This window comes from Equus przewalskii, chromosome 11 (genome assembly GCF_037783145.1).
Source record: "Equus przewalskii isolate Varuska chromosome 11, EquPr2, whole genome shotgun sequence".
Taxonomy (NCBI): Eukaryota; Metazoa; Chordata; class Mammalia; order Perissodactyla; family Equidae; genus Equus; species Equus przewalskii.
The window spans coordinates 23,796,383-23,811,660 of record NC_091841.1 but is presented as its reverse complement, the minus strand read 5'-3'; the positions used below and the strand labels follow the sequence as shown (position 1 = coordinate 23,811,660).

General features: G+C 41.0%; 1 protein-coding gene across 1 annotated transcript in view; it reads left to right on the top strand.

The window, feature by feature from the left end:
* The window catches only part of LOC103562892 (secretoglobin family 1D member-like), a 206,371-nt gene that overhangs the window by 185,270 nt on the left and 5,823 nt on the right, over nt 1-15,278 (top strand). Inside the window, exon 2 of the mRNA XM_070565354.1 lies at nt 2,612-2,670. The gene's annotated coding sequence lies outside the window, so the exon portion shown is untranslated. The remainder of the gene's footprint in view (nt 1-2,611; nt 2,671-15,278) is intronic.

The window sequence follows — 15,278 nt, the reverse complement described above, 5'->3', positions numbered from 1 at the left end:
AGCACAGCTCCCAGGTGCTGAACTGGGGTGCTGAGTGGGAGGGAGTGACATTTTCTTTCTCCTACATGATCTTGGGGGCTTCTCACTCTGCCCTCAGTGTCTGTTCTCCTGTGGTGTTAACTTGATGAAGACACTCCTGAGATAGTTAGTCACCTCTGCATGGGGCTTTGAACCAGGCTGTGAGAGATCTTGGAGATCTGTGGTGTTCCATGAAGGGCTGCCACCCCCTCTTCCCTTTACTCTCAGGAGCCTCATGCAATCCCTGAGTTGCTGCCCTTCATTGAGGAAGAGAAGCTTTCTCTTACCTCGTGCCATTTCCTCTGAAGGGGGGTGCTCCAGCACCTCTACCTCCTGGCATATGGCTGCATGGTTCTCTCAGACATCTTTTGTGTTGTGTGGATGTCTTCTATTGGAATATGAATGTCATTTTCACTGTATCTTAGGGGTCATATTTTGCAGGTAGAGCTCAATCTGTCATGATGCTGATGTCACTCTCATCTCATGGTCCTGAATCTGCCCCACCACAGAGTCTTCAGACACAACTGGGTCCTTGGGGATCACATCTGGATTCCTGAATTGACCCTTTTATCACTATATAGTGACCTTTGTCTCTTATGACAGTTGTTGGCTTAAAGTCTATTTTATCTGAAATAAGTATTGCCAATCCTGCTCTCTTTTGGTACCTACTGGCATGGAATATCTTTTTCCATCCCTTCACTTTCAGCTTATGTGTGTCCTTAAATACAAAATGAGGTTCTTATAGGCAGCATTTGGTCGGTTCTTTTTTTTTTTTAAGCATTCAGTCACATTATGTCTTTTGATTGGAGAGTTAAATCCATTGACCATTGTAAGTAATTGTTGATACCTAAGAACTTACCATTGCTATCATGTTCATTGTTTTCTCTTTGATTGTCTTCGTTTTGTCCACATTTCTGTCTCCTGTGGTTTTTCATTGTGATTTATTGATTATTTTGGTAGTAATTTGCTTTGATTGCTTTTTCTTTTTTTCCTTTTGATCTTCTATAGGTATTTTCTTTGTGGTTACCATGAAGCTTACAAAAAGCATATTATACTTCTAACAGTCTATTTGAACCTCATAACTTAATTTCAATTGCATATCTAAACTATTCACTTTTCCTTCTACCTCCTCACACTTTATATGGACATCACACTACCCGTTTTTACACTGTATATCCCTTACCTTTTTGTATTTATACTTAATTTTAATATTTTTGACTTTAAAATTTTATACTAGAATTAAAAGTGATTTACACATGACCATTAAAGTATTACCACACTCTTTGTTTGTGTATATATTTACCTTTACCCATAACTTTTATAGTTTCAAATGCTTTTATGCTGCTGTTTTGCATCTTTTTGTTTCTATGTGTAAAATTCTTTTTAGCATTGTTTGTAAGATAGATTGAGTGGGAACGAAGTCCCTCAGCTTTTATTTCTCTAGGAAAGTCTTATCTATGTTTCTATTTCATAAGGGTTTTAAACTTTATTCTAAGAACAATTTTAAAGAACTGAATAGTTTGAAGCAGGTGACTCAAAAGAGCTGTCCTCCTAAATATTGGTTTGAAAACTTTTTGTTTTTAAGTTGGCAGTTCATTTTGTATAGTTTCTCACCCTCAGTCATATGGCCATTAACATGTGTCTACTCTTTCATCACATGACTGTTGAAATTATATGTACACAGCAGTAAAATTGGTTTTGCATATTGTTACTAATTTTCTTATGATAATTTCTTAAAAGTAGAATTGTTGAATCATTTCCTCATTTGTTAAGGATAGTTTTGATTGGGGTGGTATCTTTGGTTGGCTGTATTTTATTTCAGCACTTTGAATATAACATCCCACTCTCTTCTGTTCGGAAAGGTTTCTTCTGAATTATCTACTGATAGTCTTATGGGACATCCTTGTATGTGGCGAGTTGCTTTTCAAGTGGTAGTTTCAAAATTCTCTTTGTTTTTGACTTTGACAATTTGCTTATAATGTGTCTCAGTGTAGTTTTCTTCAGTTCATCTGAATAGGCTACTTTGAGCTTCATCAAACTTCATGTCTTTTACCTCCCCAGATTCAGGACAATAATAGCCATTATTTCTTTAATGAATTTTATACCCAGAGTATTCTCAGATTACTGGGCTTACACACTCTCATTCAGTGGTCTGTAGACTACCAATGAACACCTGAAGCTAAGGATCAGCCCCTGGAATGACAACCTTGTCAGTGTTTCTGCTCTCCATGGATCTCCTCACACAATGAGTGCCGGGCTCAGGATACATTTACCATCAGTGTCCCTTCAGCTGAGGCACCACAACAGACCTCTGATTCCACAACACTTCATCCAGTCTTGTTAAGATTCTCAGACCCATCCGTGACCGTGACAGGATGTTTTTCCCAATGGGGAATTCCCAGTGGGACATGTGTTAACCTAACAATGTACAGAGGTTATCTCCTCCATCAGCCTATACACTGAGCATTATTGTGTATGTTAAGTCTTTCCCCATTTGAGTCTTGACTAAATTGGGCTTCTCTTTGGGAAAGTCAAAAGTCACCAGTGATGACCCCACTAAGCAAACTGACGTCTCTCTCTTTTCCCCACCTAGGCCACCTTGGAGGCATTTGCATCCTGTCCCCTCAGTGATCCAACACTCTACTGGTCCATGTGAGTTTCCCAGTGGTCTTCAGGCATGCACTGGACTGGACAGCTTATGCCTCTAATCTTTTATATATATATATATATATTTCACCCACAAGCTACTTTGAACCCTTTTCCTGGAATGTTCATTCTCTGGACTATTTTGAGAACTTTCAACTACATTGCTTTACCTAGTGGTAAGGTCATTTTCAACTGAATAGATCTGACATATTTGGGTATGGGAAGTTCCTCAGCACCAACCTCCTATTTTTAGACCCATGGCTGCCAGCCACTTGGCACAGCCATTCTGGAGATGCTGCTTCCCTTTGTGCCTGTCTGTAATATTTCTTTCAACACTCCAATCTGCCTGACTATCTGGCAGTTTCTGGCGCTGTCAAAGCAATCCATTATTGTTCACTTAAACTCTGCATAGTAATGCAGGCACAAACACCTCTGACAGACAATCTCCACCTTTATAACCAGACAAGTGGTGCACTCTGGAAACATGTGACCATGTAAACAGGTGCCTTCACTCCCCTGGGGGAGCTCACTGATGTCCCGAGGTTTACAGAGGACAAAATGGTCAAAGTGCTGAGATTGAAGAGGGGTCAGGGCATGCCTGGGCTTGCCAGACGTAGAGGTTTACATTTGATTCTGTGTTCCTGGGAAGGTCCCTCCTTGAAGCTGCCATTGCTCAGAATCCTGAGGCCTTTTCTCCCTACTAAACCAGTGACCAGTCGACAAGAGAGTGGAAACTATGGTGACTTTAGCCCTTTTTGTCTTTCTCACTCTCTGACACAGAGTCTTCTGCTGCTCCATCAAACTGTCCACTTCTCCCTTGGAAAACACACACACCCCACATCACATGGGCCAGGGCTCATCTCTGAGCAGATATGAACTTCTGCATATCCTATAGTCCATCTTCAGTTCTTGCATCCAAAACTCTTTTTTTTCTTCTCCTCTTGGGGTCCATGTGAGAGAGTGGAGGTCCCCATTTCTGGAGAACAGAGAGTGTCAGCATCTCCTTCCTCCTGAGTGGGGATGCACCAAAAGCACCAAGAATTCATAATAAATCATAGTATGTGTGTGTGTGTAGGTGTATGGTGTGGGATCTTTTAATGTGTGGGTCCCAGGAAAGGACCAATTTGTCTGGGCCTAGTGGTGTCACAGATCCTGAGGTGTTTTGGATAAGAGGGATGGGAGTGTCTTATTTTGAGTTTGGGAGTCACATATTTTCACCCCTTCTCTGAAATAATATATTAAATATTATATCTTCATAATAATAAATATTATTTATTATAAATAAATAATAAATATTATATATATTACAACTTAATTGATTAAAGGTGAATTGAATATACTTCACACTGGTTCTTTGGTATATATTCATTATTACCATAGTGACTTTTGGTTAATATTTTTAAAGAAATTGTAACAGTTTGGTGGAACTTTCAAGGTATCGTGTATCTAATTCCATATATATGTTATGCCTGGTGGAAGAGCCAGCTCTATTGGGAGCCTAATTGTCCTGAGAAAGGGTCAAGGGCCTTCCTGGGTGAGACGAAAACCTGGGAAGGAAAAGGGACATGCCAACATGTGAGCAGAAGGGGTGGCATTAACTTATCCCTGGTGACAGGATTGTGGGGACTGATAATGTAAAGCTCCGTTTCCATGACAACTCACTTGCTTTGCTTTATTCCTACAGAACACACACATTTCCCTGAAACTTCATTGCTGTGAATGTCACTGTGGGAATGAGAGAATGGACCACATTGCCACTTGAAAGGACAGGACTAGGGGACATCACACAACATAAGGGGGCACCAAAAGTGTCAGTAATTGGGGTACATAACATTTTAGTAAAATATTTTTAAAAATCAAAGTAATGTGATATACAAATTTTAAAATCAATACAGGATTCACTTATGCTTTGCATAAGTCAACTCCCTGGCTGGTTCTGTTCCCAGGAATGCACACTTGGGTGAGGGACAGAGAGAGCTGAGAGAGGACCCTCACTATGGAGTGCAGGACTCAGTGTGGAGATGAAGCCTGCAGTGGATCAGGAACCTGATCACGCCCCAACCAGCAGAACCTTAGTGCATGAGGATGTCAGAGATAGTCCTGGGGAGGACGGGGTGATGAAGAGAGAGAGAGTTTCCAGAGAGAGAATCCATTTTGGTCTAATTATGGGAAGGAACAAAGGCTTTTCAGATTCTTCAATCCCTCACCTATAAGATCTTAAGTGTGTGTGTGTGTGTGTGTGTCTGTGTGTGGGTGCACACACACACATGTGTGATCTATGAGGCTCTCTCAAGCCTCCATTTTAATCTGGTGACAAATAAAGAACCTAGGTTTGCAGATACTTCATTGAAATGAAAATCTAAATGAGGTTCAACAGCTGTCTTGCAGTTTGTAGATCAAAAGCAAAAGAAGAAAGTAAAATTGTGGTTTATAGCAGTCAACAGTTGGTTTCTGATCATTCTCTGTAGTCCTCTCAGCCAAAGCTCTTGTGGAAAGTTAAAACAGTGCACAGAAAGTACTATGGTACATTGCATGCTGAAAAACAAACAAGGAGACATCACTTAGATTTTCAATTCTTTCTTACTAAGTAAAATTCTGAAAAGCAAACATTCCTTCTCATTGTTTTCCTGGGTTTACCCACACTTATCTGAAATCCAAGAAAGTTATTGCTGGAAGTAGCACTAACTATGAAGAAGGGGATCTTTTTTGCTGATCGTACCTACAAGGCAGTGGCTTCTTGAGAATCAGATATGAGTTTTACTTTGACAGAAAACGTATGTGTGTGCGTGTGTGCATGTGTGTATATGTGTGAGTGTATGCATGTGCACTGGGAAGCTGACAGTGAGGTAGGAGTTTTCCCTAGTGGCATTTTCCCTTTTTTGTCTTTTTCGTTTATCATTCACTAAGGATTCCACAAGGTGAAGAAGAGAATCATCACTGGGGCCCTCATGTCGTTCTTGATGTCAAAGTCATGAGACTCACCAACAACAAAACTCACTGAGATAAAATAAGGCTTGTTCTCCACTGATTTGGCATAATTAGTGACAAACTAGGAGCCTGCTGGTCCCTGTCCAGTGCTTTAAATATGCATCAGAAAAAAACAGAAATTACCATCATCTTTCTGAAATTGTTCAGAGTTTCCTTTGACTGGTTGAGATAACATTGCTTCACTTGCACTGCAGCTTTCTCAGTGGCATTACCTGGTATGAACTCTCGAATAGATTCTACATATTCAGTCGTGGACAGTTCAGGATTAATTGTCGTTTCAACCACATCCTCAAGAGGTTGGCACCCGGAACCTGGGATGAAAGCATGCAGACATGGGCTCAATTATGGAAGTACAGGACCCTTTTGCAGCATAACTATGATTTTTGTCATCTTCTTACATCTCAGTAGAGACATACATTCAGAAAGATTATGGGGAATGGTCTTGAGTTCTTAATCCAAGAGAGTAAAGTCAGGATCTGGGATTTCCTTTAAGCCCTAAAATCTGCCCTCCCCCATGATCCTGCCTCTACAAACCAGAGAAGCCCAACATTATGCAACCACAATTAAGGAGCATGCTCAAGAAATGAGATGCTCTGATTTAGTACAATATATTAAACATTATCTCATATTTCTTTGTTCAGAGTCATGTGATGCTTCACTATTATTATTCAGGGCATCAACTAGCATTTCCAAATACTGTAGATGTATTGGTTTCAGGATACTGTCCATTAGCTCTATTGACACTACTTTCTGCAACAAAAAATAACACACGAATAAATTCTTGTTCATGAAGTGATCTGTTGTCACCAATTGAGTTGTGTAGGGAAGACGTTCTGGAATTGGATTCAGGATAGCCAGATTTTCATCTTTGACTTTGGAATTTTCTATTTAGTTGACCTTGAGCATATCAGCATTTTTCCCCTCAATTATTTTATTGAACTCATAAAGGTTTATAGCACTGTATAATTTTGAGTGTACATTATTATTTATCAGTTTCTGCGTAGACTGCCTCAAGCTCACCACTAATAGTCCAATTTTTATCCCACCATAAATATGTGCACCTCTACCCCCTTTGCCCACCCCTATGCACTTTCCATCTGGTAACTACTAATCTGTTCTCTTTATCCATGTGTTTGCTGATCTTCCAAGAGCATATCACCTTTAACACATCTGCACATAATTCAGGAACAAATGAAGTAGGATATTAAAAGAGCTTGGTAAATTGAACAAAGCACACTAATGACTGTTCTAGTACTGAAGATCAGATTCTGGCTGCCAGGGCATTTTCCTCCCTCTGGATCTTCATTGCTGGAAGGAGACCTCCAGAGGATGTGAGTTCTCCCCAGTCAGAGTTGATCATGAAGAACTGGGCATCCCAGTAGGCTCAAATCCACTCCACAAATATGTGAAGAGTGGACGCCCATTTGAGGTCAGACACTGGGTTACACATGTAGCCTGAGCCTTTCCTCCTGTGAGGTTTTTCCATTTCTTTCCACTTTGAAGGAAACTCCATGAGTGCCTCTTTCAGGAAACCCAGCTAGAGCCAATGTCAGGGGGCCATGAAAGCACGTCATTCCCTTGTCCCACTGAAATACATAATTCTAATATTCAAACTCAAGACTCATCCTGGTTTTCATGGTACCTGTGATGATGGTGATATGCCCTGAATAACATTGAGATGCTACATGCAGCTCCATGGCAGAGACAAAGCTCATGAGGAAATTACCTTCGTTTTCTAGAATTAATGATAATCCTTTGGCCTAGTACACCCAGACACATTATACTGGGGCTACCCTGTACTAAGGTTTGGGGACCAGGAATTCTTCCACAGGGATCCTGACAACAGCCTTTAGTCAAAGGCCTGCCTTCTTTGCATGTAGACACCTGCATAGCAGTAAAGGGGCAAATATCATCAGCATGAGGACTGTCACCAGCTTCATGGTGGAAGCAGCTGTTGTTGCCTGGTCTCTGATGTTGCAGGGATGAAGGGACTCACTCTAGAGGAGAGTACGCAGACCTCCTCCTTTTATTTTCCTGGTCACCACTTCAATCCCTCCCATAAATGAGGAAATGTGTCACACGCTAAACTTGGCATTGGACCTGGAAACGACAGTGAGAATCAACCAGAACCCAGCCAGCCTGTGCTGTTTGTAGAAACCAAGGTGGTGGAGCTTTCTAGATCCCAAGAAACTTTAGAAGTGCAATAACAATACAAAACTTTAGGTAAAATTAATGTAAAAGTCCTTTCTAAATAAAAAAGCAAATTACACCATTGTGACCCTGTGTTGTCACCCTGGTATTTTTTTATTATTATTGTGGTCATCATTCTCTCCTCTTTCTCCTCTTCTTCTTCCACTTCTTTCTCTTGCATTTCTCCTTCTTCTTCAATGTACAAAAAGCTTCATACCCTGTGAGTCTGTTCCTGCCAGTTTACCAAACACCCGGGCTCGGTACAATACCAGATATCTCCTCCAGGGGGCAGACTTCCCTCGTCAATAGACACTTTTTCACCCAAACGCTTGAATTTGGGAATGTCTCACCTCTCTGAAGGTTGTTTTTACAAAGAATATCTCACTTAGTTAATTTCTTACATTCGTCGACTGTAAATCAATGATTTAATTTTGTTTTAGTTTTTGTTAGCTTTTCAAGGTTTTTCTTCCACTGATTCACAGGGATGATGTGAAGAAGCAGAATAACTGATTGCTTAGGGGAGGCAGTGCTGAATCGTGGAGGGTGATGAGATCTGGGTTCATGCAGGTGTAGGTTTTCACTCTTGGATGCAACACCTAATCATGAAGAGTCCTTGGGCAAGTTAAAGCAGTGGTCACTCCAAGCTTCCTTTTCCTCATTTCTAAAATGGCCACAAATGATACATGCCTGTTTTTATAAGGAAGACAGACTATATAAAGAGCCTACCACAGGACTTAAATCATGGTAATCATGAAAAAATGGGAGGTTTCATCCATGCATCCATCCACCCATCCATTGTTCAACAATAACCATGAGCTTCTCCTATGACGGGGCCGTGTGCTCTGTGCCACAGATTCAGTAGTAGGAACACATTGTAGGAGGACCGTGCTCTGTGGAGCTCACCTATTACCTGCGAGGCAACAAACAAACCTCCAACTGAATGAGTGATATTGGACAGTGACTGTGTAAAGAACAACAACACAACCCCTGGGGCAGCGTCCTTCACAGAGGTCCAGGCAAAGCTATAGGGGGAGGGACTTTTAAGGTTGGATGAGTGGACGATGATGTCCAGGGGCAAATGTGGGGAAAAGTGTTCTAGGCAGGGGGAACAGCAAGTACAGAGGGCTTAGAGCAGATGGTACTTCGCAAGGTAAAGAACTTGTTCTTCTTGGTGTCAAGAGAGGGACAAGACAGTCTCATGGGATGGAAAAGCCACATCAGTTTTAGCTGGGATGGTATGAAGGTCATGGGAAGGAGAGAAACAAAGTTGGTTTAAGTTAAAAAAAAAATGAAGGAGGGAGCCAGAGAAATGAGTCAATAGTTTATCTGTGAATGCATTATTTGCTGTCAGGATTATTTGTGACTCTTTGTTTCCATCCTTCACTGGAGCATAACTTGCCAAGAACAAAACTGATTTAGAAGGATGCTAGAAATACAGACGGTTATGTTCTCAGGTGTGTAATTTCACACAGTTGACATTTGCTGGCAATTTTCATTCCAAAGGCAAGTGAAGGACCTTAATAATGAAATAGAATAATGTTTTTGTCATCAGGACTTAGTGGGGACTCTGCCTAGAGCCCTACTTGTTATGGACCTGCCCTGTCACCTGCTGGGTCTCTAGACCCTTCAGAGGTGTCTTACTCAGCAAAAAAAATCCCACCCACATGATGCACATGGTTCCCACAATGAAGAAGTCGTGTTTTCTTTGCCTCCATGTTTTCTCTCTCCAACTGATAATGATCATTCTCTGGTGATCAGAAAACAGTAACATGACCCACAAAGACTCTTTTCAAGCCAGCATTAACAGGGAGAAACAGGAGAAACCAAAAAGTCAGAATGGTGGTGCTGCCGGCCTGATTTTTTCTCTTCCCAAAAGGAGCTTTGACCAGGTCCCATATTAAGGTCGGAAACTAGAGGAGTGAAATGGACTTCAGTGTCAGTGTTGGTGTGATATTTATCGATCACCTCCTATGACAAACCATGGTGCAAAGTTAAATGATTCAGATTCTACCTGGAATGGTCTAGTGTCTTCAGGGAGATTTATTGTAGGTGGTAAGAAGGAATTATATTTGGCCTGTCCTCAGGCTCATAGAAGCCCTGAGATATACTCACACTAATGTTTTGGTCATTTGAGGCCTTCCCATACTTAATAAAATAGATACATTCAGTGAGAGTCATTTTTTCTCAGTGACACAGGCATTGGCACAGAAGCCTTCAAAAGAGTTATTTTGAAATTGACATGATCTAAATTTTTTAAATGTAAGTTACTCGTATCAGTCCCACACTTTTTGGAGTAAGAGATGCCACATTTTTCTTTTCATTCATTCTGTAAAACTGGTTCTGCCCCTGACCTACAGGGCTGTTGGGACATTAACCTCAGGCATGTTCTTTGGAGGTGAGCCCCTTCTTCCTTATGATCTTGCCAAAGTCTAGAAGTCTGGTGGAGAGGTATTTACTCAGGACAGAAACGTTAGGAAAGGCTCTGATCTTGGGGACATCTTTTTTTCCCAATATTTTATTGAAATCATAAAGGTTTAAAAATTGTTTAATTTTGAGTGTACATTATTATTTATTGCCTCCTGTATAGCTGGCATCAAGCTCACCACCACTACTCTAATTTTTATCAATCACCGTACATGTGCCCCCTTTCCCCATTCTCCCACCCTTCAGCCCCCTTCCCCTCTGGTAACCACTAATCAGTTCTCTTTCTCCATGTGTTTATCTTCCACATATGAGTGACATCATGCAGTATTGGTCTTTCTCTATCTGGCTTATTTTGCTTAATATCATACCCTCGAGTTCCTTCCATGGTGTGGCAAATGGGATGATTTTGTCTTTTTACATGGCTGAGTAGTGTTCCATTGTCTATATATATATACCACATCTTCTTTATCCAATCGTCTGTAACAGGGCACTTGGATTGCTTACAGGTCTACACTATTGTGAATAATGCTGCAGTGAACATAGGGGTTCATAAATCTCTTTGGATTATTGATTTCAAGATCTTTGGGGTAGCTGGATTGTATAGTATATCTATTTTTAATTTTTTGTGAAATCTCCACACTGTTTTCCATAGTGGCTGCACCATTTTACATTCCCACCAGCAGTGTATGAGGGTTCCCTTCTCTCCACATCCTGTCCAACATTTGTCATTTTTTGTGTTGATAATTGTAGCCATCCTGACAGGTATAAGTTGATATATAATTATAATTTTGATTTGCATTACCTCAATAATTAGTGATGTTGAACATCTTTTCATGTGTCTGTTGGCCATCTATAAATAGTGCTTGGGGAAATGTCTGTTTATATCTTCTGCTCATTTTTTTGATCAGGTTGTTTTGTTGTTAAATTGCATGAGTTCTTTATATATTTTGGAACTTAACCCCTAGTTGGGTAAATGATTTTCAAATATTTGCTCCTGGTTGGTAGGTTGTCTTTTCATTTTCTTGACGGTTTCCTTTGCTGTGGAGAAGTTCTTTTAGTCTGCTGTAGTCCCTTTTGTTAATTTTTTCTTTTCTTTCTCTTGCCTACATAGGCATAGTATTCAAAAAATGCTGCTAAGCAGAATGCCAAACAACGTACTGCAAATATTTTCTTCTAGGAGTTTTATGGTTTCAGGTCTTACATTCAAGTCTTTAACCCATTTTGTGTTCATTTTTGCATATGGTATTAGGTACAAAGATTTAAACAAGGAGATAAATAGACAGACAAAATAAGAAAACTGTAACCATCAGAGCAGAGTAGCAAATGCTTAGTTATAACTTAAAAGATAAAGGGAAGGGAAGCATCAAAAGTAGCTATAAACACTTCAACTTAGTCACAAACTCACAACACAGAACACAATAGTTTGTGACCACAATAGCTCAGAAGGGGAAAAGAAGAGGGTTGGAACCTGCTTAGGCTAATGGAGATAAGAGGCTGTCAGAAAATGGACTATCTCATCTATGAGAGCATTTATGCAAACCTCACGGTAACCACTAAACAAAAAATCAGAGCAGAGCCACAATTCATGAAAAAAGAGAAAACTGAGTAAGCTTCCACAGGAAACTATCAAAATGAAACGGCAGTCAGAAATACTAAGGAAGAGAAACAGTGGAAATATAGAACAACCAGAAAACGAGAGAAAAAGGCAGTATTAAGTCCTCATATATCAATAATCACTCTAAATGTAAATGGATTGAGCTTTCCAATCAGAAGACACAGAGTTGCTGGATGGATTAGAAAGACCCAAGAATACGCTGCCTCCAGGAAACACATCTCAACTCTAAAGACAAACAGTCTTGGAGTGAAGGGATGGGGGAGGTTAATTGAAGCAAATGGAAGGCAAAAGAAAGCAGGTGTTGCCATACTTATACCAGACAAAGCAGACTACAAGGTAAAAAAGACAATGAAAGACAGAGAGGGGCAGTATATAACAGCAAAAGGGACATTTCACCAAGAGGACATAACACTTATGAATATATATGCACCTAACACTGGAGCACCAAAATAAATAACACAACTATTAACAGACCTAATGGGAAAAATTAATTGCAAAACTATAATAGTAGGGAACCTCAACACTCCATTTACATCAATGGATAGATCATCCAGACAGAAAATCAACAAGGAAATGGTGGATTTAAATGAAACACTTGATCAGGTGGACTTAACAGACATATAGAGAGCATGCCATCCAAAAACAGCAGGGGACCTGTGGTTGTCAGTGAGATGTTCGTTGTTCACAGTATCCAGGCCATTAGTGGACCTTGTGCCTCGTTTGCCTTGCTCCCAGCTTGGTGTGGAGATTTCACAGTCGTGTCTCTTTCTACAGTGGGAACAGTCCTAGGATCATCATGAGGCCTGAATGAGCTGTATGTCCTCAGAACAGGGCTGGGCACAGAACAGGTGCTGTCTACATGTCAAATGCCAGAGATTAGCTTTATAAAAATGAGAAAGGAGTTATGATAAACCTTGAAGGACCACTAGGGCCATTATAGACCAGTGAAGTCTCTGCTTCTACTTTACATTCTCTACGAGATCTAGGGACAATCGTGTTCTGATCTGACATTGAAGTCCTAAGTTGAAAATAAACCACTGTTTTTGATTCAGGCTTACTTGATATTTTCCTGACTCCTTCTTAAAAGAGTTTTATTGAGATATAATTTACGTATCACTTCTTCTCAAACATAGTCTTCATTCTGTTGGCCTAGTCATCTTCTCAATACTCAGCACCAACTCATGTTTACCTGTTTTCAAAATTCAATAAAACATTAATGGCAAGCAATTACATAGCACTTGCTTGATGCAGGGCACTGGTGAGATCCTCTTTTAATCTTCACATCTACAATCCAATGAGCAGGGTGATGTTGAAACTTAATGGTGAAACTGGGGCACTTTGGAGGGTGAAAGAGGTCACTAAATGGGTGAGATGCTGGGACAACCACATAAGCTAGGAATCTCCTGAGTGAACCAAGATCTGTGATCACTCTCTCTATGAGATGAGCATATCATTTCTCCTCAGCTGCACAAAATGAGATAAGAGGTCAAGTAACTTTATCAAGGGCAGACAGCAGATGGCTGAGCCTGGAGAAGGAGGTAGGAGTTCTGATTTGAGAGACACCTGCCAAAATTATTGATATTTTGAGTCTGAGCATTATGGACCTTCACTTTATGTTTCACATGTGACCTTGACCTTGTGACCTTGACTCCCACAACTGCCCTAGATGAACTCCAGGTGGATTTCTGTGCAGGGCCCAAAGTTTCTGCTTGAGGCCTTTGCTCTCTGTGAACTCCCCTCTCCCACTGTCTTCACCTCAGTCCCACTGAACTGAAACTCCTTATTCATTTCCAATGCCACATCAAAGACAGCCCACTTCCTGTGCCCTGTCTTTGGCCTTGAGACTACTTGCAGAGAGGAGGGAGCCCATGACCTTGCTGGTCAGCAACTTTCCCACCAGCCTGTGTGGGGAAGAGATAATGAACCCAGGCGCTTGTCCTTGGTGGTGTCTGTCTCTATAGAGGTTAGTGGATTCTGGAGCCTGGAAGCCAGGGAGTAAGCAGAAAACAAGTGTTTTGGTTTTAACTTCATATATGCTGGGTTTAATATAGAGAAACTTATATCAGGGTCGGTGTCACTTTGAGTGACAGTAGCCGATGTGTAGCTACTTAATTGTTGTCTGATTGCCTTCAGGACAGATGTTATATTACACTTTATTATTCCATCTATTTAGAGAGAGAAGCTCATTTAAATTGGAATCTTTAGTAAAGTAAGAGATCAAACCCAACACTAAAACCAGATATCAACATGACATCCTGGTGCTACACCATGTTCTTTCTGTTCCTGGATGAGGACTTTGAAGTCACAATAGAGAGGGCGCACGTGATGAGAGGAGGAAGTGGGAGCCCATACCCTCAGGGGCTGGGCCTCCTCAGTCTCCTTTTTCCCTGGAAGTAACTAGCCATTAGCTTGATCCAATCGAAACTGGATCCATCTATTGACTTGGTCAGTGAGCCGGATTTAGAAGCTGGGGAAGGATCAAGTGTCAGCCTCGGGTAATTCTCCTTGGCTCATTCACCAAAACACTGAACTTGACACAACTTAACATTTCTATAGAATGTGTCTTAAAATATTTAATCCCATACACATGTGACAACTCATATGTTTCACTACATCAATATCTTCTCTATTTGTTAGTAATTTTCTCTCCACTGCATACCCATATTTTCTTGGCAAGTATAGGCAGCCACAATTGTGAACCTCTGGTCCTTAGTGGTATTGCAAGTGGTGTGGAGGATCTGATATAAAGCATTTCCACTGCCAGCACTGTGATTCTCTTCTGGGGCTGATTTATTCCCTCCTTTCACCCACCCCTGTGGACATTGTCAGTTTCCAGAGATGTTTGTGGTGTTCCCACAGGGTGGGTGGTTTGCTACTGGCATTTGTGCGTAGAGACCAAGGATGCTGCTAAGCAACATGTGATGCTCAGGAAATTGACTCACAAAAGAATTCTTTAGCCTTTAATGTCAGTAAAGCCGTGATTGGGAAATGATGCTATAGAGAAATATCCAAAAGCATCTGCTTTTGTGATGGAAGGTCAGTATTGTGAGGTTACCTCACAGTCAATGGACAGTGAGTGAAGCCCCAGTGCAGACAGACTCTGGCAAGACTGTGGGCATCAGTGTCCTCTTGTGTGTGGAGCTCAGCTTCATGACCATACCTCTGCCCAGATGCTCCCCATATTTTCTCTGTTCTGTCATCCTCATCCAATTTGTCCTTCAAGAACCAAGTCAATCATCACCACTTCACAAAGTCCTCCTCTCTGGGGAATGCAGGCTCATGAGGGCTTTGTTCACCCTTGAATTTCTATAGGCATCCAGTTGCGATAGGCATCTAATTTCTATGGTAGAATCTCATTCTCAGTCATATAGCTCATCTCTCTCTTCAGTTCTCACTC